The sequence below is a fragment of the Mesoplodon densirostris genome, chromosome 3 (genome assembly GCF_025265405.1).
Source record: "Mesoplodon densirostris isolate mMesDen1 chromosome 3, mMesDen1 primary haplotype, whole genome shotgun sequence".
Taxonomy (NCBI): domain Eukaryota; kingdom Metazoa; phylum Chordata; class Mammalia; order Artiodactyla; family Ziphiidae; genus Mesoplodon; species Mesoplodon densirostris.
In genome coordinates this window covers 176,284,630-176,306,911 of record NC_082663.1, presented here as the reverse complement: position 1 = coordinate 176,306,911, position 22,282 = coordinate 176,284,630, and positions in this window count along the sequence as shown.

Here is a 22,282-nt window from a genome sequence, read left to right as displayed (position 1 = left end):
AACTCTAAATGTTTTAAGTTGTCAAATATCTAGAGAGATTATTCTTAAGTAGACGTTCCTAAAGCATAATTATTCCTAAAAAGTTCATCCAAGGTTCTTACTTTATTTGCATTTTTTTTTTTCTTGGAAGTTTCTTCACATCGAGTTATCTTCATTGCTGACAAAGTTGTAACAGATATAATAAGATCTTATTTAGTTTATATTAAACCTAGGCACAATAAAAGTATTATACTTAATGTTGCTGGCTCTAAAGACATGTCTATATTGATTAGATCAACAAACTTAAACATTAAACCAGGTATTAATTTAATATTGAATATTTCCCAGGTCACATGAACCTGAAATTTATTTAGCCTAATTTTTCTTGTATTTAGAATTGTTTGATTTGTAAGCGCTTACTTTTCTTTTAAGCTAATTAAATAGAGCTCATTTACAAATTAACCTCAGCAATATTATCCAAAGACAAAAACACATACTGCGACATACACATATATCCAGACAGAGAGAGCTCTCATAGTTTTCACTTGAGATTTAAAATGTCTCTTTGCCTCTTTTTTTTTTCTTCTTCTTGGCTTGAAGTTCTACTAATTAACCCAAGGCTGAAGTCTCAGGTAATGTGGGCTGTGTTTGTAGCTCAAGGACATGATAAGGGGTAACTTCAAGCTTTGTCCTAGGTATATTTTTGTTCTCTCAGGGTCAGAATTTTGAAGAGAAGTTGTTTAACAAGGTAGCTTTTTCTAATTGCATATGCAAAAAGGACTGGTTTTTGCAATTTTAAGAAAAATTTTATTTTAACCAATTTTCTCCGGAGTCTAAAGAATATTGTGGCCATACTGTCGAAAATCATCTTTCTCTTTCTGTGGTCATGGTTTCTTAGCTAAAATTTAAACCAGATAGTGCTCAAATTGGCTCTGGTAACAGGGGCAGACTGGCTGATAAAATGTTGTCCCAGCAGGGATTGGCCCTCTGGGGAGGTGGGGTCTTAGTTTGATCAGAAGAATCTGAAGGAGTAAGGGAACTTGCAGGAGTCGGGGAAGCTTGGTTCCCCCACCCTGAGAGTTGGGAGAAGTTAGAAGGGGATCATTTAGAGTGTCAGCAGAGTTGGGGTTTTTTCCCTCAGGCTTTTGATTATGGAGCCACCCAGAGCAGGATTATAATAAAAGGGACATAAATTCCTGAACATAAGGGAACCTCAGCCCATTATCCCATCCTGTGGCAATAGAGATCTAATTGTAGGAGACCCATTTTCAGGTCATTTTTCTTTGTCATTGGATCATAGCTATAGGTCGACCAGTCATTTAACATTTTCCCCAAGGGTCCACAGGTTGGGGTGGAACCTTAGGGGAAGCGCTTCCCATTTTGGCTCGAGCAGTTGGTAACGGACGTTAGATGTTAGCGCGCTCAAATCAAAACATAAACCTTCACCTCGTCAGCTGGAAGTCGCACATAAAACATAAACCATAAAAGGAAACAGCAAAGGGATGCTCAAAAAGAAAAAGGAGAAACATATGGCGGAGACGCGCCCAAACGTGACTTCCGAGTCCCACTCAACCTGGACCGTTGCCCCAAAGCGGCGCCTTACATCAGAATCTTCCTTTGCAAGGAGAACTCCACATCAGAATTTTCCCTTTGCAGGGAGAATTCCACATCAGAATTTTCCCTTTGCAGGGAGAATTGCACATAAGGATTTCCCCTTGCAGGGAAATTCCCAAATTGGAACCGAAGTTCCCGTACAGGGACAGTCAAAGGTCATGGAGTGCACTCCGGGAGACTCACCGTAGGTGCTGACAGGTGCGTCTCGACTTCCAAACGCCCTCTTTCTGATCCTCCAATATTTAATGTGTTCTTGGAGCGGAAGTCCAGGCCGACGAGGGCATGAGAAGAGAAGGTGTCCTCAAGGCAAAAGGAGCCTCGGCAGCTGCTAGGTTAGCCTCTCCCCCATTCTACGCCGCAGCCTCGGAGTTCCACAGCCGAGTCGGCGGGCCGGGTGTGACCCGGGCACAGCCCTGTGGCAGGGAGTCCCTGGCAATCTGGACTCAGAGATATTCTCCGACCCTCTGCTCTCCTGAAGGAGGCTGGCGTAGAGAGAGATTCCCGAGCTTCCGATCAAGCCCAGCGGCCCTGTGGGGCTGAGCAGATCCCCATGTTACCGAGTCCGAGCTCACTCTGCTCGCTGCACGACAGTCCAGTGAATCGGAGAGGAGGTGATGAGGCAAGGAATACGACTTTATGCGGAATGCCGGCAGACCGAGAAGATGGCAGATTACTGTCTCTGAAAAACCGTCTTCTCAGGGTTTGGATGCCAGAGAGGGGGAGGAGATGAGGAAGTAAAGGAAAAAGGCCTTAAGTTTGCAAATATCTCCTGGAGTGGCCAGCCTCGGTGAGGGGATGTGTACATTTCTTCTTTCTTGCAGCCATCCACAGGTGGGAGGGGTCAGATTGTCTTCCGGTGAGCTGAACAGAGGCACTTTAGTTTAACATTCAGGTAGAGGGGCAGGGTTCCCTGAGGCCAGCCATTATGTATGATTATAATAACAAAAGCAACGAAAAGCAAAGGTTAAAGTGAAAGAAGCAGATCAAACATGGAGTCCAATTTAGCTCTTCCCTGTTACAGTTCCCCACTGTCAATGTCCATTCCACAACCTGGTGGGAAAAGGGGTGACAACGTTTTAACTCTTCAGTAAAAGATGGATCTTTCTGGGAGTGTCTGCCATCGGTGTCAGAGTGCCAAGTGTTGAGATTTGTCTTCTGTTCCGCTTTGGAAGAGTCTACTTTACACCTGTAGACTTGAAAATACTTACAGCCTAAACGTTGAGAGTTAACAGGAATTTTGAGGGCTTCTAGCTCAGGAGGCCACATCTCAAGTAAGGAATTTAGCATTTTTCTATGTATGGGAAGATGCAAGAGTCTGGGCTCAGTGAAGTCATTTCTTTGATATATACCACAACTATCTGGGGCCTGTATCCTGTATTTTCATATCCTGAGTTTCCTCAGGACTCACCATAGGGAGTGGTTGCAGTCTGATGGCTGCTAGATGGCAGGTATTCTTCTCCTTCCTGAGTTTTCTCAGGCTTCACTGGCTCACGTTGGAGGGCTGCAATCCCTGATGATTGATCTTCTCCTCTTGGTCAGGAATTTGACCAATGTTTGGGAGACATTTTATGACCAAATTTTGTCCCACAGTGCTGGGAGGCTTATCTGAGGTCAGGTGAAAATTCTTGATATGCTACTCCAGGTGCTAATTTTCGGATTAGGCCCTATTGATAATTAAAGATTCTCTGGATTCTCTAATTATGATCCAGAAGACATTTTCCCTTGTTGCTTCTTCCCATACCTAGAATCACATTATTACAATTTTTTATGTTATAAATGTGATCTATTTACTTAAGATGTTTAGCCATAGAAGAAGTTTTGTTGGAGGCCTTGTTACACACTAGGTACTACAAGAGGCAACAATCTTATAAAATAGACAGCATATAAGTAATGTAGCTAGTAACATTGACAAAGACATAGTGCAGCAGGGAGACACAAAGCACAAACTATTTGGAAACAAAGAACAAATTAAAACAATGATTAGTATAATATTAAGTCCACAGGAGGGCCAGCTAGAGACAACAAATTCTGGCAGGATCAGTAGAGAGAAAAAAAAGGTTTCATCTTTGTTTACAAAGGCATACTTTATCAACTTGTTGTAGGTCATAGCATAAGAGAAAAGGTTTTTCCGAAAAACAGAGATTAAAGCCAGTATATTTCCCAAAGTCATAAAGTTATAAATCATATTTACCAGTTCATTCAGTGCCATGTAATTAATTCCCGTTGATCTGGATGAAATAATCAGGCTTCCCATTAGTCTTGTCATTTGTTACCCAGTCCAGTGATATTATCTAAAGGCTATCAGAAACTTATATTTGTTTAAAAGTTCCTTTTTTATCAGCCTTCTTGAAAATCTTCATTTTGTAAAAGCATCAGGACAAAACTTAAAATAGCATAGTTAAAGATTTGAGTACAATGCAATTAGCAGGAAACTTGGATATACCATTTTAGAATAACTAGTATTATGATTGATAACATATCAGGACATATCAGATGTTAGGGATTCCATATAAATTTTGGAATATCTATATAAATGACACTTATCCATACACTATAACCTAAGGTTCATCTCCAACCACTTGACAATGTTTTTGAAGTAATTTAACATACCAAATAAACCTAGTTTGACATTTCTCTCTGAGATGTCTCAGAGTTGTTCTTTTGAAGTATCCCATAGTCAGCTGGAGGCTAAAAAGCTTAGATTTGATATTTGGGAAGTTTGTTAAAAATATCAAAAGTTTTAAAACACAACAGGTCGCTGTGAAACAATCCTTATTCATTTAACTAAAGTCACAAAACGATTAAAAGAAAACAAATACGCATCACCTAAGGGCACAGAAACTTATATAATCTGTTATCAAAAAGAGCACTTCTAACAGAGAGAAATCAAATTCCAGTCTTGTATTAGCTTACTTAAAAAAAAATCCACTTACTTAGTTAACTTCAATCTAAATTTAGTTAATCCTGACCAGGTACAAAACTTTCTCAGCAAAATGTAATTCCATTTCTCATACCATCTTAACACACATTCTATCACACTGAAATGTTTTATTGTTTTCAGTAGCTTTAATTAATGTATTTAAATTAGAATCCCCTACTCTTAAAAACCTTGATTTCTAGTGACAACCAAGAGGCAAGTAATAGTTACTAAAATCTGGAGAAACTATTTTAGATGATTTTTAGAAGGTAATTGTTTTTAGTTTACCTAAAAACACTTATCTCGTTTATATTTAAAGTTTCATCATATCAAGTTATTTTTCTTGCTGACAAATTTGCAACAGATACAACAAGATTTCATTTAACTTCTATTAAACCTAGATGCAGTCAAAGTACTATACTTAATGTTGATGGCTCTAAAGAACATGTCTATATTAATTAGATCAACAAACTTAAAGATTAATACCAGCTATTAATTTAATACTAAATATATCCCAGTTCACGTGAACCTGAAACTCATCTAGCTTAATTTCTCTTGTATTTAGAATTGTTTCGTTTGTAAGCACTTACTTTTCTTTAAGCCAGTTAAATAGAGGTCATTTACAAATTAACTTCAGCAATGTTATCCAAAGACACATACAAACACACAAGCAAACAGAGAGGCATCATAGTTCCCATTTTAAAATTTCAGCCCTGAGTCAGGTACAGCAATGTAAAATCCATCAGTTTACAAAAGAGGTTGGATTAAAGTTGGGATTCTGGCAGATGGAAAAAATCAAGCTCACTTGTCTAGATGGCTAAAACCTTTCTACTAATATTTATGGAAAGCAAGTCAAGTTCTAAATTACTGTACCCTCTTTTTTTTTTCTTAATTTGCATTTTAAAAAGATGGCAGAGAAAAGGGTTTCTGAGAAGACCAGATAGGACATTTGTATCTCAAAGATACAGGCAAGTTTCTCCTAGGATGACTTTGTTTCCCCTTTGTTTAATATTTACAAGCCTCTTAAGATCACCTGTATCTATTAGAAAATCAATCAACTTGTTCCCCACTGTCAATGTTACCTGGGGCTCCTGTGGGGAAATCAGAATCGGATGCCTCATGTCCAAAGGGAGTCCCCTGGCCTCTTACAGGATATCGGGGCAGGGGAAATTGCCCAGCTGCAGAAGTACCTCCCGGTCCAAATTGGGTGCCCTGTCGGGTCTTAGATGGTGACATTAAAAGAGGTCCCTGTGCTCCAGTTTTTAACATAGAAACTTCTATTTGATCCCCACGGGTAAGGGAAACAGGAGGTGGTGAATATGATGGTGGCATGGGGTGGGGACAGTTGGAACAACTGCTGGTGCAGCCTGCTTGGCCATTGGGGAAGCTGGATAGGCTGGAGGGCGGGTTTAAGTTTTGAAATATGTCCCCACTCTCATTTTCTCCCTCTTCCCTTGTAGAACAGATTTCCCTTTGTGTTTCCTTTCAGACTGCTGCACTATAAGGTGGCAGCCCTCTGACTCCATTTCCTCCTGATGCAATAGCAGAAATGCTCCTACATATGGAATCTCATCTCTTTTCCCTGCTCTTTTGCAGAACATTTCTAACTTCAAGATTGTATAATAATTGAGTGAGCCATTCAGGGGGCACTGTTCTTCTGATCCTAACATATATTAGGTCCACACACTATTACAATAGTATATCATGTCTTTCTTAGTCATAGACTCACAGCTATGTTTTGCCCATTTATCTAATTACACCCCAAAGGGCTTTCCTTTGGGATAGACGGAGTAGTTCCCATTTTTATAAGTTTGATAACACCAAAACACAAAAGACACAGACAAGTTCCAACAGAAAAGGCACTAACAAATTCCAGCATCGATGCACACAAAACCAAGACAAAACCAACGAACTAGTTCCCAGATGGGTAGACATACCCTGCAAAACCAATGAACTAGTTCCCAGTGAACCAGTTCCCAGAATCAGGTAGAGTCCAACAATTCTCCCCGCCAGCAGGGTATCCCAGCCAGATTGGCTTGTCCTGTAAAGGAAAAGCCAACATTGAGAGGGAAATTTGTTCCTGGCGTGCACACTGGAGCAACTTACCCTCCAGAATCGAATCGAGTCCATTGACTTGTAGCCCCAGATGGAACCGAAGTTCCCCAAATGGAACCACAGATCCCCAGGTGGAACTGAAGTTCCCCAAATTGGAACTAAAGTTCCCTAGATGGAACCGAAGTTCCAGAATCGAATCAAGTCTGTCAACTCGTAGCCACAAATTGAAGTTTATCAGTTCCTTGCTTCAACTGCCAAGCGCTGGGGTAGCTGGTTCCACTTCAGGAAACTTTGAAGGGAATATCCTCAGGACAAATGGTCCTGGCAGCTGTTAGGGCCTTGCCCCAATATTCCCTGACCAGGTCTGGCTAGCTACTAGCAGCAAGGCTCCTGGGTGGCTCGCCAAATTTGTCACCGAGTCCAAGCTCTCTCTGCTCACCACACAACAGGCCAATGAATCAGAGACGAGGTGTTGAGGCAAGGAATACGACTTTATTCAGAAAGCCAGCAGACCAAGATGGCAGACTAGTGTCTCTGGAAAACCATCTTACCTGGGTCTGGATGCCCATTTCTTTTATAGAATCAGAGAGGGAGAGGTGGTGAGGAAGTAAAGTAAATGGGCCAGCAGTCTTGCAAAACATCTCCTGGAATGACCAGCCTTGGTGAGGGGATGTGCTAGTTTCTTTTTTCTTGCAGCCATTCACAGGTGGGCAGGGTTCCCCGAGGCAGGCCATTATGTATGGTTATAATAACAAAAGCAATGAAAAGCCAAGGTTAAAGTCAAAGAAACAGATCCAACATGGAGTCCAATTTAGCTCTTTCCTGTTACACACTCTCCAATGTTATAATCCCTACTGTATGCCATTATTGAGTATTTTATTAATTTTTAAAAAATATTTATTATCTATTTATTTAGGCTGCATAGGGTCTTAGCTGTGGCATGAAGACTCTTAGGTGGGGAATGCGGGATCTAGTTCCCTGATGAGGGATTGAACCTGGGCCCCTGGCATTGGAGGCACAGAGTCTTAACCACTGGACCACCAGAGAAGTCCCATATTGAGCACTTTAAATGTAGCTAGTGCAACTGAGAAACTGAACTTTTAACTTAATGTAATTTTAATTAATTTAAATAGCCATATGCTGCTAGTGACTACCATATTAGAGAGTACAGTTCTAAAAGATAAAATAGGAGGTCATCTTTATAACTTTATGGATATTTTATTTATTTATTTATTATTTTTGGCTGTGTTGGGTCTTTGTTGCTGCGTGCAGTCTTTCTTTACTTGCAGCAAGCGGGGGCTACTCTTCTTTGCAGTGCATGGGCTTCTCACTGCTGTGGCTTCTCTTGTTGCAGAGCACAGGCTCTAGGCGAATGGGCTCAGTAGTTGTGGCACACAGGCTTAGTCGCTCCGCGGCATGTGGGATCTTCCTGGACCAGGGTTCAAACCCATGTCCCCTGCATTGGCAAGCATATTCTTAACCTCTGTGCCACCAGGGAAGTCCCCATCTTTATAACTTTATGATAGGGAAAGTGTTTTCCTTTTTAAAGGTTGCAGAAAGCACTAATCATAAGGAAAGAAAACTTGATAAATTAGACTATATATTAAACTGCTGCCAACTGAAAAAAGATGCACAATGTGAGAATCGTGAGTTAAGTTTTATTTGGGGCAAAATGAGGACTACAACCTGGGAGACAGCATCTCTGATAGCTCTGAGGAACTGCTCTGAAGAGGTGGGGGTGGTTAGAATATATGTGATTTTGGTGAAGGGGGATACAATCACATTATAAAATTGTTTGACAGTATTCATTAAATATTAAAGCTGACATATGTCTACCCTACTACTCAGCAATTTCACTCCTATTTCCAACAGATATAGATACATATACTCTCTAAAACACATGCAGAAAAGTGTTTTGTAGATCTAGTCCTTTTATTTTCTAGGAGGATAGTAATTAATCCTCAGTTAACATCAATTAATATTGAGCTTTGATAAATACTAATGCATGTGGTGCATTTCTAGGCTAATCACTAGAATAAAAATGACAGAGTGAGTAACTTCTGCTTGGAAGAGAGAAAAAAGATAGAATGATTAAAAGTTATTAATCCAACAGAATTCAAGGATGGAGAAAAGAGAGGGGACACAGAACAGATGGAACCAATGGAAAGCACAAAGAAATATGGCCTATTTAAATATAAACGTATCAGTACTTATGTTCAATGTAAGTGGACTAAATCTTCCAGTTAAATGACTTATTAGAGTGGAAACAGTAAACAATCTTTAATTATATGCATTTTATAAGCAAAACATCTAAAACAAGAAATACTGAAAGGTTGAAGTTGAAAAGAGATTTGAGGGACTTCCCTGGTGGCACAGCGGTTAAGTATCCACCTGCCAATGCAAGGGACACGGGTTTGAGCCCTGGTCTGGGAAGATCTCACATCCCATGGAGCAACTAAGCCCGTGTGCCACAACTACTGAGCCTGTGCTCTAGAGCCCGCAAGCCACAACTACTGAGCCCACGTGCCACAACTGCTGAAGCCCACATGCCTAGAGCCCATGCTCCACAACAGTAGAAGCCACCACAGTGAGAAGCCCGCGTGCTGCAACAAAGAATAGCCACCACTCATCACAACTAGAGAAAGCCCACATGCAGCAACAAAAACCCAACACAGTCAAAAACAAATTAATTTTTAAAAAAGAGAAGAGATTTGACTGAAACATTAACAACAACACATAAAGCTTGTGTATCTAAATGAATAGACTCGGAATACCAATTCTGGAACCAGCTGCCTTTGCTGGGTTCCCCAAAGCCAGCCGGAGACGGCAGGAACATTGGGTGTGTGCCCTGTGGCTGCAGGGGTTGCTGTGCCTAAGACCACTCTGGCCCTGACTCTGACACCAGTGTGGACTTTGAACTTTTAAGATTTCTGGCATATGCTCTTGCATGTGCCACCAGCTCTCCTAGCAGCCACTCTTCTCTACACAGTGGAGACCTATGCCCGAGTTGGAGCACAGTCTCTATAGGTGATGGCTTTGATGCTCATCAGCTGAAATTATTTGTGATTATAAAAAACAAAACCTTTAAACAATAAACAGTATCAATAACAAAAATTTCCAATAAGAGAACATTGCCTGTCCTCTGGGCAATAGAATAGGCCTTGAAGATGCAGAGAAAAGAAATACAGACTGCTCTCCAGAATTTCAGTGTTAAGTGCAGCTGAAATCTCGGCAATAAAGGAGGTAAAATAGAGCTATCTACTTACTCTGCTTATGGCAGGTCACTGGCTTATGTGTCTTTCAGTTATTTCATATGTATTTATACAGCCCTGAAATATCTTCTATGTTTATAACAAATATTAAGTCACTTGTCTTCATAGCAACTTACAAGGAAGGTATTATTACAATCCCTATTTTCCAAAATAGAAAACTAAGGTCCAGCATGTTTTCCTCACTAGAGCAGGACTCCATAGTTGTAATTTTCAAAGCTGGGACTAGAACTTGCCACTTGGCCCTGGAGTTCATGACCTTAACCACTGTGTTATGCTACCATTCTAATTTTAATGAGAATGTGAAGGTGCTTTGATTTTTCAGCTCATTTTATGTCTTTCACATCTCAGTTATTTATGTAATAGTTATTTTCAAGTCCTTGTCTACTAATTTTTTTATAAGTATCACTTATGGGTTTGTTTCTATTGATGGGTATCTCTCCTTGTCATGAATTGGATTTCTTGCATGCCTTGTAATTTTGGCCTGGAGGCTAGACACCATTAATTTTATGTTGGTGGTTAGTAGACTGTATATATGTGTGTGTGTTTGTGTGTGTGTGCATGTGTGTGTGTGTGTGTATTTGTATTAGGGTTTTCCAGAGGACCTATTATATGTAATATACATATATCCCATAGTTTCTGTAACCAATATTATATTATATATAAAAGGAGATTTGTTATAGGAATTGGCTCACACAGTTTTGGAGGCCAAGGAGTCTCATGATCTGCTGTCTGCAAGCTGGAGAACCAGAAAAACTGGTGGTATAATGCAGTCCAAGTCCAAAGGCCTGGGAAGCAGGAGCTTGGATGTTCAAGGGCAGGAGAAGATGGATGTCCCAGGTCAAGGAGGGAGAAAGAAAATTCACCCTTCCTCCACATTTTTTAGTGCTATTTCAGCCCTCAACAGATTGAATGATGCTCGCCCACATTGGTGAGGGTGGATCTCCTTTGTTGAGTCTACCATACAAATGCTAATCTCTTCTGGAAGCATCCTCACAGAGACACCCAGAAATAATGTTTTACCAGCTATCTGGGCATCACTTCACCCAAACAAGTTGACACATAAAATTAACCATCACAGAATTATTTTAAATATTTTTAGACTCTTTAAAATGATGCAGTTGCTTTAAAGAGCTTGGTCTTTGGAGGATACTATAAAAGCTTTGTAAGGCAGGACCAGGATAGGCTAATGTGGCTTTGCTAGTGGGGAATACATTTCTAAGGACTCTATAGCATGACCCACCAGGTAGGAGGTTTTTCCATTCTGACTTCTGTGGACACAGAATGACCCACTTGAGTGACCCCGGGGATTGTTCAGCTTGCTCCCCTATCCATGGTTCTTATCCAGCCTGGATAGTTTCCTGATGTGCATATACGCATTAGTGCCTGTGCAAAGAGTTCAGCAAACACCCATGAAGATCTCCAGAGTTCTCTCTGTGTGCAGCAACCTTCTCTTTATACTGTGGCCCTAGATTTATAGCTGCCTTTCCCTCCTCAAAATTTTATCCCTGTTTCCTTAACTTAATTCACTCTCTGCCTGGATCTCCTCATCACTGTATCCTGGAAGCTCTGCAGACTCTGAGCTGGGGCAGCTGTGGGCCTCCCCTCACTTGCTTCCTGCCTCCAGACCACTGTCCTGTGCTCTTCTCATCCAGTGTCTGAAATATTTGCTTTACATAGTCCATCTGGCTTTTTACTCATTTGATGTTGGAAGGAAGTCTGGATCTTGTTATTCCATTACAGGCAGAAGGGGAGGCTCTGAAAGGATTTTGAAATAAATTCTTGATTATTAACTTGGGACTGAGAATCTTTGTTACTTTTTTTAAAAAAATTATTTATTTATTTATTTATTTTTGGCTGCATTGGGTCTTTGTTGCTGCATGCAGGATTTCTTTAGTTGCGGCAAGTGGGGGCTACACTTCATTGGCGTGTGTGGGCTTCTCATTGCTGTGGCTTCTCTTGTTGCGGAGCATGGGCTCTGAGCATGGGCTCAGTAGTTGTGGTTCAAGGGCTCTAGAGCACAGGCTCAGTAGTTGTGGTGCACAGGCTCAGTTGCTCCATGGCATGTGGGATCTTCCCAGACCAGGGCTCGAACCTGTGTTCCCTGCACTGGCAGGCAGATTCTTAAACACTGCACCACCAGGGATGTCCTATTACTTTTATATAATGTAATTCTAGCTTAGTTCTTAGTGTTAAGAATGTTAGATTTTTATTTTCAATAGTGTGATTTTCCAAATTTTAACAGATTCACAAGCAAGGATTGTGAATTAATAGTGATTACCTCATGTTAAAATATCTTCATTTTTAAAACTTAGGTGATGACTGAAATATTAAAAATTTTAAGTCATTAAGAAAGAAAAGGAAACTCAGGGACAAGAGAAGCTTTCTGGTTACAACATTCCATCAGTCACTTTTCTTTCTCTCTAAACTTTCTGTCTCAGCCTCAGGACCTGCACCAGCTCTAAATTCCCCTCCCAGGTCCACAGGGGCATCTCTGAGGCTGACAGGGCCTGTGGCTCCCTGTACCTAGAGCTCTGTCTTTGTCTACAGAGTGGTAAGCAGAGGGTGATCAAGACCCCTTCTGAGGATGGATTACATTCCTGAAACAAAGGATGAGCCCTTTCAGGCCATGAAATACTTAGTCAAAGTCCTTGTGTTCTGTGTTTTCAGATTTCGTTATTCATTAGTGAATTTGAACAATACCCAGGCACACAGATGCTTCCCGACAAGCCCTTGAGTACAGGGATTGGACATTACTTCTCCCAGTGATGCTGGGTTCTGACCTTCTTGTTAATGTTGTATCTTCTCCCACTGACAGACACAAAGGCATGTGTGGGCCTTGTCAGTGTAGAGGGAGGGTCTCTGAAAACCACTCAGATATACAGAATGAGTCATGCCAAGGTGCATCCACATTTCTCTGTCCCTTCCTGGCCAGTCCTTGCTGTAAGAATGGGGAATCCTTTGGAAGTTTCATCTTGAGTCAAGGAAGAAGAATCTGTACAGCAAAGACAACTGCCCAGAGTCTCAAGCCCAGGGCCACAAAGAAGAACTGGAAACAAGGTCCCCAGATTAGTTTGTAAGACGAATATTCAAGAGTCCAAGTGAACACTGGCCCGTCATTATGGAGAAGCCCTACAGCCGAACCCGGGCCAGACCGGGAGGAACATATCCCCTCAGGTGTATGTCTCTTCTATATTCCACTTCATGATCCTTAGGTGACCAACATGGGCTGGCCTAGCTCATCACACTGCCCTGAGCAGAGTAGAGAATTATGAAACCAGCCTCTGCCCATGGTCGTGTCTTCACAAGACTGGAAAGGACTTCACACACTGAGCTTGCCCTGCCTCTCTCTCCTAGTTGCTCCTCAATGACTGCGGCCCAAAGCAACAATGCTGAGGGAATCATCTGAGGATATTGTGCAGAATGTTCATGGCCCCTGAGAAAGGCAGGTTCAGAGGCAGAGAGCCAAGGAGTAGGTCTGGGCCGCCTAACCCAGCCCTGATGGTGTTTGTTCCAGACAGCTCTTCCCTGTGCACATGGCTACCTCCCACTTCTCAGGACCAGCTCCAGGCTTGGTCCATCCACATTCCTGAGGGTCAGAGCTCTGGATCCACCCCTTCAGAAGTGAACTATATTGAGACACTCGAGTACTGTTATGGGTTCTGTGAAACTTGGGTCCTGTCTGGTTATCTCAACACCCATTTCCTGGTCTTCTGTTGACAGACATCAGGCCCAGCAGCAGTGGTAGACTCCATCTGATTCTGAACCAGATCCTGGTCTTAAAGACAGGACTTAAAGTCACATAAATCTGGATCCCAATTCTGTTTGAGAGACAAGTGTTGCATCCATTGAATTGTATAATATCAGAAGGTTAACACTGTGAGTGGTGTGTGTGTGTGTGTGTGTGTGTGTGGTAGAGTTCACTAAAATAATCCAGCCAGTCATTAACAGTATAAATATGAACATAAAAGTAATGATCTACAGGTATTAGAAATACTCCAAAAATACAACAAAAGATACTCTAAAATACAACAAAAGATATGAGACACACAAAAAAATAGAAAAGCATGGCCCATATGCTGGAAAATAAGCAGGCACCAGAAACTGCCTGTGAATAGATGTCAGATGAAACAGAAAAATACTTCAAAATAGCTGAAAAGTATAATTGAAATGAAAAACTTGCTAGAGTGTCTCAATAGATTTGAACTAGTAGAAGAAAGAATTAGCAAACTTGAATGTAGATAATAAAAATTATGTAATCTGAAAAAGAGAGAGAAGAGAGAATGAAGAAAAATGAAAGAAGACTCACATAAATGTTGGCCAAGGTTAAGTACACCAATGAATGCATAATGGGAGTATCAGAAGGATAGGAGAGAAGAGAGCAGAAAATTATTTTGAGGAAACAATAACTGAAAATAACCCAAATTTATTTAAAAAACACAATAACCTACACATTCAGGAAACTCAACAAACTCCAAGTAAAATAAATGCAAAGAGAGCCACAATTATATACATCACACTAAAAATACTGAAAGCCAGAATAAAAACATAATCTTGAAGACAGCAAGAGAATAACCACTTGTCACTTATAAGGGAAACCTAATAAGAATAACAGCTAACTTCTTATCAGAAACAATGGAGGCTAGAAAGCAGTGGGATATTCAAAGAGCTAAAGGAAAAAAAAAAAAACAAACCTGTCAACCAAGAATCATATATTCAGCAAAGCTATCTTTTAAAAAATGATGACAAAATAAAGACATGCCCAGATAAACAAAAACAAAAATTTGTTTCTACCAGACCCACCTAGCAAGAAACTTAAAAGGAAATTCTTCAGATGGTAGTTCAAATCCAAATGAAAAAAACAGATCACTGGAAAAGGTAATTATGTAATTCTAATAGATAATATATATACATATTTCTTATTTGTCTCAACTGATTTTAAAAAGTAGCTGAATAAAACAGTAATCATGTAATATATTGTCAAGCCTAACATTTAGAAAGGTATTATATTTGTCAATTATAGTACAAAAAAGGTGGGTGGAAACAAAGCTGTACTGGGATAAGAAGATAATTCCAGACGGTAATCCACAGGAACAAATGATGAGAACCAGATATGATAAATAATGAGGTTAATATAACAAAAGCTACAAACTTTTACTTGTACTCCTTTCTTTTCTCAGCTTCTTAAAAGTCATAATATTACATAAGATAATCATTGTAACAATGTACTGTTGGGTTTGTTATATTTATAGATGTAATATGTATAACAATAATACCACAAAAGGGGGGGAAAGAGAATACAATTATATAGAAGTAATGTTTCTATACATCACTGGAATTAAGTTAAAAAAATTTGAAGCTGATTTTGATAAGTTAAGATGTGTAAGGTAAGCCCTAGAGGAAGCATGAAGGAAACAACTTTAAAAATTATAATGAAAAAATCATAGAAATTAAAATGCTATTATGGAAAATATCCACTTTAATGTAAAAGACAGCAATGTAAGAGGAATAGAGGAACAAAAAATACCTGAGACATAGAAATCCAAAAGTAAAATTCAGTTTGTAAATAAAATATTTTACATATGAGTAGATTACACAAAACATAATAAAAAGACAGAGATCATCAGTCTAGATAAAAAAACAAGATCTATCTATATACTACCCATAGGAGACAAATGTTAGATTCAAAGATACAAAGAGATTAAAAGTAAAAGGATGAAAAATATATTTCATGCAAAGAGCAATGATAATTGCTGGAGTGGCTATACTAAAACCAGACAAGGTAAACTTCAAAACAAAAAAGTTAGTAGAGACGAAGAGGACATTTATAGTGATAAAAGAGCCAATCCATTGAGAAGATAAAATAATTCAAGGTGTGTGAACCATTTTTAACCCCTCAGCTGTGTGAGTGTTCTACTGTACTATATCCTTGTCTGTACTTGGTATTATCAGTTCTTAACATTTAAGGCATTCTGGTGTGTGCGTGGTGGTGTCTCATTGTGGTTTTAATTTGCATTTCTCCAAACTTGTCTCCTTAGCAAAGTAGGCACCACATCAGTCTCATAATTTTCATTTCTCCAATAACTATTTTTGAATAGCTTTCCATGTACTTAATTGACATTTATGTATCATCTTTGGTAAAGGGTTCAAATCCTTTTTGGGGGGTTATTTGCCTTCTTATTTAACTGTGAATGTTCTTTATATATTCTGTGTTAAAACCCTTAATCAGAGAAAAAGAAAATATAATAATTCAAAACATATATGAACCTAATAACAGAGCATGAGGCTCAGAGACCTCTGGGACAACATTAAGCACACCAACGTCCGAATTATAGGCATGCAGAAGCAGAAGAAAAAAGAAATGGTCTGAGAAAATATGTGAAGAGATTACAGTTGAAAATTTCCCCAGCATGGGAAAGAAAAGTGTGAACCAAGTCCAAGAAGTGCAGAGAGTCCCATACAGGATAAACCCAAGGAGAAACATGCCAAGACATAAATTAATCAAACTAACAAAAATTAAACCCAAAGAAAAGGATATTAAAAGCAGCAAGGGAAAAGCAACAAATAACATACAAAGGAATCCACATAAAATTAACAGTTGATCTTTCAGCAGAAACACTACAGGCCAGAAAGGAGTGGCAAGATATATTTTAAATGATGAAAGGGGAAAACCTAGAACCAAGATTACTCTACCCAGCAGGATCTCATACAGATGCAATACAGAAATCAAAAGGTTTGCAGAGAAGCAAAAGTTAAGAGAATTCAGTACCACCAAACCAGCTTTACAATGAATGTTAAAGGAACTTCTTTAGGCAGGAAACAAAAGAGAAGGAAAAGATTTACAAAAACAAACCCAAAACAATGAAGAAAATGGTAATAGGAGCATATATATCAATAACTACCTTAAATGTAAATGGATTGAATGCACCAACCAAAAGACACAGACTGGCTGAATGGATACAAAAACAAGAACCATATATATGCTGTCTACAAGAGACTCACTTCAGACCTAGGGACACATACCAACTGAAAGTGAGGGGATGGAAAAAGATATTTCATGCAAATGGAAATCAAAAGAAAGCTGGAGTAGTTATATCTTCTCCTTCAATCCAAGATGAAGATATAACAATTGTAAATATCTATGCAGCCAACACAGGAGCACTTCAATACATAAGGCAAATGCTAACAGCCATAAAAGGAGAAATCAACAGTAACACAATAATAGTAGGCACCATTAACACCCCACTTACACCAATGGAAAGATCATCCGAACAAAAAATAAATAAGGAAACACAAGCTTTAAATGACACATTAGACCAGATGGATTTAATTGATATATATAGGAGAGTCCATCCAAAAACAACTGAATACACTTTCTTCTCAAGTGCACACATAACATTTTCCAGGACAGATCACATCTTCTGTCACAAATCAAGCCTTGGTAAATTTAAGACAATTAAAATCATATCAAGCATCTTTCCTGACAACAACTCAATGAGACTAGATATTGATTACAGGAAAAAAACGGTAAAAAATACAAACACATGGAGGCTAAACAATTAACATGCTACTAAACAACCAAGAAACAACAGAAAAAATCAAAGAGGAAATCAAAAAATTCCTAGAAACAAATGACAATGAAAACACGACGACCCAAAATCTATGGGAGACAGCAAAAGCAGTTTTAAGAGGGAAGTTTATAGCAATACAATCCTACCTCCAGAGACAAGAAAAATCTCAAATAAACAACCTAACCTTACACCTAAAACAATTAGAGAAAGAACAAAAAAAAAACCCCAAAGTTAGCAGAAGGAAAGAAACCATAAAGATCAGATCAGAAATAAATGAAAAAGAAATGAAGGAAACAATAGTAAAAATCAATAAAACTAAAAGCTGATTCTTTGAGAAGATAAACAAAATTGATAAACCATTAGCCAGATTCATCAAGAAAAAAAGGGAGAAGACTCAAATCAATAGAATTAGAAATGAAAAACAAGTAACAACTGACACTAGAGAAATACAAAGGATCATGAGAGATTACTACAAGCAACTATATGCCAATAAAACATACAACCTCGAAGAAATGGACAAATTCTTAGAAAAGCACAATCTTATGAGACTGAACCAGGAAGAAACAGAAAATATAAACAGACTAATCACAAGCACTGAAATTGAGACTGTGATAAAAAAAAATCTTCCAGCAAACAAAAGCCTAGGACCAGATGGCTTCACAGGCGAAATTCTATCAAACATTTAGAGAAGAGCTAACACCTATCTTTCTCAAACTTTTCCATAATATAGCAGAGGGAGGAACACTACCAAACTCATTCTACGAGACCACCATCACCTTGATACCAAAACCAGACAAGGATGTCACAAAGAAAGAAAACTACAGGCCAATATCACTGATGAACATAGATGCAAATATCCTCAACAAAACACTAGCAAACAGAATCCAACAGCACATTAAAAGGATCATACACCATGATCAAGTGGGGTTAATCCCAGGAATGCAAGGATTCTTCAATATATGCAAATCAATCAATGTGATAAACCATATTAACAATTTGAAGGAGAAAAACCATATGATCATCTCAATAGATGCAGAAAAAGCTTTCGACAAAATTCAACACCAATTTATGATGAAAACCCTCCAGAAAGCAGGCATACAGGGAATTTACCTCAACATAATAAAGGCCTTATATGACAAACCCACAGCCAACATCATTCTCAATGGTGAAAAACTGAAACCATTTCCCCTAAGATCATGAACAAGACAAGGTTGTCCACTCTCACCAGTATTATTCAACATAATTTTGTAAGTTTTAACCACAGCAATCAGAGAAGGAAAAGAAATAAAGGGAATCCAAACTGGAAAAGAAGAAGTAAAGCTTTCACTGTTTGCAGATGACATGATACTGATACACTGAACAGCATAAAGATGCCACCTGGAAACTGCTAGAATGAATCAATGAATCTGGTAAAGTAGCAGGATACAAAATTAATGTACAGAAATCTCTTGCATTCCTGTACACTAACAACAAAAAATCGAAAGAGAAATTAAGGAAATACTCTAATTTATCACTGCAATAAAAAGAATAAAATACCTAGGAATAAACCTACTTAAGGAGGCAAAAGACCTGTATGCAAAAAACTATGAGGCACTGATGAAAGAAATCAAAGACAATATAAACAGATGGAAAGATATACCATGTTCTTGAATGGGAATAATCAACATTGTGAAAATGACTATGCTACCCAAAGCAAGCTACTGATTCAGTGCAATCCCTATCAAATTACCAATGGCATTTTTCAAAGAACTAGAACAAAGAATTTTACTATTTGTATGGAAACACAAAAGACCCCGAATAGCCAAAGCAATCTTGAGAAAGTAAAACGGAGCTGGAGGAATCAGGCTCCCTGACTTCAGACTATACTACAAAGCTACAGTAATCAAGACAGTATGGTACTGGCACAAAAACAGAAATATAGATCAATGGAACAGGATAGAAACCCAGAGATAAACCCACGCACATATGGTCACCTTATCGTTGACAAAGGAAGCAAGAGTATACAATGGAGAAAAGACAGCCTCTTCAATAAGTGGTGTTGGGAAAACTGGATAGCTACATGTAAAAGAATGAAATTAGAACAGTTCCTAACACCATACACAAAAATAAACTTAAAATGGATTAAAGACCTAAATGTAAGGCTAGACACTACAAAATTCTTAGAGGAAAACACAGGCACAACACTATATGACATAAATCACAGCAAGATCTTTTTTGACCCACCTCCTAGAATAATGGAAGTAAAATCAAAAATAAACAAATGGGACCTTATGAAACTTAAAAGCTTTTGCACAGCAAAGGAAACCATAAAGAAGATGAAAAGGCAATCCTCAGAATGGGAGAAAATATTTGCAAATGAAGCAACTGATAAAGGATTACTCTCCAAAATATACAAACAGCTCATGCAGCTCAATATAAAAAACACAAAAAACCCAGTCCAAAAATCGGCAGAAGACCTAAACAGACATTTCTCCAAAGAAGACATACAGATTCCCAACAAACACATGAAAAGATGCTCAACATCACTAATCATTAGAGAAATGCAAATCAAAGCCACAATGAGGTATCACTTCACACCAGCCAGAGTGGCCATCATCAAAAAGTCTACAAACAATAAATGCTGGAGAGGGTGTGGAGAAACGGGAACCCTCCTGCACTGTTGGTGGGAATGTAAATTGATACAGCCACTATGGAGAACAGTATGGAGGTTCCTTAAAAAACTAAAAATAGAACTACCATGGGACCCAGCAATCCCACTATTCGGCATATACCTTGAGAAAGCCATAACTCAAAAAGATACATATATCACAATGTTCATTGTAGCACTATTTACAATAGACAGGACATGGAAGCAAACTAAATAAATGTCCATCGACAGATGAATGGATAAAGAAGATGTGGCACATATATACAATGGAATATTACTCAGCCATAAAAAGGAATGAAATTGAGTTATTTGTAATGAGGTACATGGACCTAGAGACTGTCACACAGATTGAAGTAAGTCAGAAAGAGAAAAACAAATACCAGATGCTAACACACATATATGGAATCTAAAAAACGGTACTTATGAACCTAGTGGCAGGGAAGGAATAACGACGCAGACATAGAGAATGGACCTGAGGACACAGGAGGGAAGCGGAAGCTGGGACGAAGTGAGAGAGTATCATTAACATACATACACTACCAAATGTAAAATGGATGGTTAGTGGGAAGTTGTTGCATAGCACAGGGAGATCAGCTCGATGCTTTGTGACGACCTAGAGGGGTGGGGTAGAGAGGGTGGGAGGGAGGCTCAAGAGGGAGGGGATATTGTGATATATGTATACATATAGCTGATTTGCTTTGTGTGTTGTACAGCAGAAACTAACACAACATTGTAAAGTAATTATAGCCCAATAAAGACATTAAAAAACAAACCAACAAAGAAAACAGAGCACCAAAAACATGAACCAAAACCTGACAGAAGTGAAGGAAGAACTAATAGTTAAACATTAATACTTGGAGACTTTAATATCCCATTTCAACAACAGAACAACCAGGCAGCATATGAACAGGGAAAGAGAAGACGAACAACACTATAAACAAATTAGACCTAACAGATATTGGTAAAACAATTCCCCCAGCAACACAGATTATATAATCTAAAGGGCACATGAAAAATTCTCAAGGATAGATCATGTACTAGACAAAAAGAAACAAACAAAAACAAAAACAGAAAACCCTCAATAAATTAAAAGTATTGAAGTAATACGATGTATGTTATCCAACCACAATGGAATGAAATTAAAAATCAATAACAAGAATATGGAAACCTCACAAATATGTGGATATTAAACTACACACTCCTAAAAAAATCAGTGGGTCAAAGAACAATTCAAAAGAGATATTAGAAAGTACTTCAGGCTTCCCTGGTGGCGCAGTGGTTGAGAGTCCGCCTGCCGATGCAGGGGACACGGGTTCGTGCCCCGGTCCGGGAGGATCCCACATGCCGTGGAGCAGCAGGGCCTGTGAGCCATGGCTGCTAAGCCTGCGCGTCTGGAGCCTGTGCTCCACAATGGGAGAAGCCACAATAGTGAGAGGCCCGCGTACCGCAAAAAAAAAAAAAAAAAAAGTACTTTGAGATAAATGTTTGTGTTTCAAAGTGTACCATCAAAAAATGAAAAGTTAACTCACACAATAGGAAAAAATAATTGTAAATCATATATCTGACACGAAACTAGTATCTGGAACATACAGAGAACTCACAACTCAATAATAAGACAAATAATCCAATTAAGAATGGGTAAAGAATGGACTGTTTTTGTTCTTTTTGATGGTAAAAACAAATTGAATAAGTAAATTAATTCATTAATAAATAATGTCTTCATTTTCTGATATAATCTTTTTAAATGAACAAAGGATTTTTTAAAATAAATGTAGGGCTTCCCTGGTGGCGCAGTGGTTGAGAGTCCGCCTGCCGATGCAGGGGACACGGGTTCGTGCCCCGATCCCGGAGGATCCCACATGCCGCGGAGCGGCTGGGCCCGCGAGCCATGGCCGCGGAGCCTGTGTGTCCGGAGCCTGTGCTCCGCAACGGGAGAGGCCACGGCAGTGAGAGGCCCGCGTACAGCAAAAAAAAAAAAAAACAAAAAAACAAATAAAATAAATGTATGTATTTTTATTTATTTATTATTTTTGGCTGTGTTGGGTCTTCATTGCTGTGTGTGGGCTTTCTCTAGTTGTGGTGAGCAGGGGCTACTCTTTGTTGTGGTGCATGGGCTTCTCACTCGGTGGCTTCTCTTGTTGCAGAGCACGGGATCTAGGCATGTGGGCTTTAGTAGTTGTGGCTTGTGGGCTCTAGAGTGCAGGCTCAGTAGTTGTGGCACACAGGTTTA